The following is a 2,781-nucleotide window of genomic DNA, read 5'->3' as shown; positions in this document are numbered from 1 at the left end:
GTGGCATATCGGGATCCTTGGATGCAAGAAACTCCGTGATATATACTAATCTCTTGCACAAGCCATCCCTTTGCCATGCTTGCTTTTGGTCTTGCTCTTTGTCTTACAAATCCCTTCAAAGTTTTCATAAACCGCTTGAGAAAAAACATCCACTGACTATGAACGGTACCTGCAATGGCCACCTCATCAACTATGTGCACAAGCAAGTGCACTTGAGTTGTCATAATGCTCGAGGGAAAGTGCTTATCAAGCAAGCATACATCTTCGATGGATTCCACCCTAGCCTTCTCGATGCTCGATATGGAGATCTCTTGTTGTAAGCACCCTTTTGTTGTGATTGGGAGGATGAACTATCAAAGCAACAAAGAAGTCATGTCAACAATATAACATAATCATAATTATGCTAATGCATCACGATTATTGGTACACTAATCCTACAACTTAGAATACCTATAAGACCTTGTACCAATCATGGGACTTGAGCCCACTAAGCTTATTGTCCTTTGAAAATGCTCGTTTCAAGCAATGCGTGTACCCTATGGGTGTTTGAAAAGAGGCAATGTCCGCCTTGACTGCTGCCTCCTCTCTAGTAGAGAGGATCCATGTTGCTTTTGGGAGGATAACTTTTCCCGAAGCATGCACTTGGGGCAACAAACAAGATATCCTATTCATAGCACGCAAGTCTTCTCGCACTCCTCTCGAGTCTTTGGAACCAACCAAGTGTGCCCAAATAGTAGCCCCCACATTCTTCAAGATATGGATGGGATCCAAGAGATGATTGATTTGTAACGACCCCAATAAGGAAGCTCGTGAAAGATCGATAGCCTCTTCATACCAAGAGGAGGTTCCTCTTCATTCGCCCTCCAAGCCTGAATCTAGTCACTTGCCTTCAAATATGATGGTGGTGGATCAAGCTGACCTCCATGCGCGACATGGTCCAGTGGAAGGTATCGAGCATGACCTTCATAAACATTTTTCCTCATATGTTTGGAGTATCATGCAAGCGATTTCAAACCTGATCCACAAACAGGACAAGCATGGTACCCACTTGTAACAAGTCCTGGATGCGTGCATGAATGTATTAGTATAAGACATGCATGCGAAAGAGAGTCATAAAAGCATAATCCTATATTATACATGTAAAGACACAACCACGTACTTGCGCACTCTCCATATCCTAGGTAGTCATGCATGGTCCACATCAAGATACCCCTGACCAAAATATCATTGGTATGTCTAGGAGCTCGGGAAATATCAAAGACCCGCACTCCTCTCCATAAGATCTCACTACTACACACAGATCCTATTGCGACCTTTAAGTACTGACATTTAGCCTGTGCAGGGTGCTAATCGTCGGTATGGAAAGAGCATCCCATAAAGCGTCGCTATATACTGACTTTAGGCAAACGTCGCTATATACGATTACTAAAGTCGCTATATAGTGACGTTTATCAAAATTGTAAGTGTCGCTATATAGCGACACTAAGATACTTTTTTATAGCAACATTTTACAAAGAGATTTTTCTCTCATATCGACCTTAAAAGTTAGTTTTCTCCAATGGCAATTTTTTTTTAATTTTCATACATGTTTGATCTTTTGAGAGAATAAAAGTATGAGAGCATGTACATCAAGCCTTTGAAGCTCATATATTCATGTGCAAGTTTGAGATGAAAAAAATCAATGAAGAGCATTTACATCAACGGTTTCAGCCAAGTCTAACACGCCAAACAAGTCTATCTCTAACTCTATACCGAGTTGGTCTCCTATATCATCATCGTACTCTAGCATCATACGTTCACCTAAAAGTACTTGATCATCTTCTTCAATAAAGTGTGGTGATTCTTCATGATCATTGTCTTCTTCCACAATATCGTGATCTCCATCTTCCTCCCATGCGATGTCATTATGCGCATCTTCCTCTTGGCTCATATTGTGATCTTCATCTTCTTCGCCAGATTCATCTGGGTCAATTGGATCCGGCATTGGTAGTGGCATCTTCATATCCACATCTCTATCTTCAAAAATTTGCTTACTTCGTGGTGCAACTTGGATCATGTACCACCATCTTGGATCAAAACGATCCGGATGAAAAACCACCTATATTGAAGATGGGTGCCAAATGTCGTCAATTATATATATTAAATTATGCTTAAGTACATGTATCAATGGATCTTTAAAAACGAAATCTTTGATTAATTAAATCATTAGTATGCACCTGCTCACGGTGCTCGGGAACAACAAAAGTATCACTTTCATCGGTCCAATGTTTGGTGGAGTCTATTGCAAAGAAACCACTACTATCTTTTCTCACTGTCGCATGGGAACCGTTGTAAATAGTTCTAAACCATTTTACATCAAGAATGAAAATACTAAATCGTTTGAAATCAACTTCATAGATTTCACGTGTGGTTTCACAATAATCCAACTGTAAGGAGAGAAGATTGCACAACAAGACAAAGCACCCACTGACGCGCGCACAGACGCATTTCATGAACTAAATAAAAAACTTACGGGCACGTCTATTTGCGCGTCTGGAGACCCGCGTCTAATTGCGCGTCTATATGTCGGACTTACGCGCATATAGACGCGCAGTTAAACGCATAAATAAACGCGCTTATAAATGCTTTTATAGACGCATGTATAGACGCAAGTCGAACAGACAGACGCGAATATAAACGCGTTTTTAAGCGCACTGATAGACGCGCTTTTTTTTTTTTAAAACAATTTTACAGAATACTGTGTATGTTGTGTATGCTATATAGTTACAAGAATCCCATATC

This window comes from Dipteris shenzhenensis, chromosome 8 (genome assembly GCF_047967505.1).
Source record: "Dipteris shenzhenensis isolate YYH24624 ecotype China chromosome 8, Dip_SZ_1.0, whole genome shotgun sequence".
Classification (NCBI taxonomy): Eukaryota; Viridiplantae; Streptophyta; class Polypodiopsida; order Gleicheniales; family Dipteridaceae; genus Dipteris; species Dipteris shenzhenensis.
Note: the sequence above shows the minus strand (reverse complement) of the source record.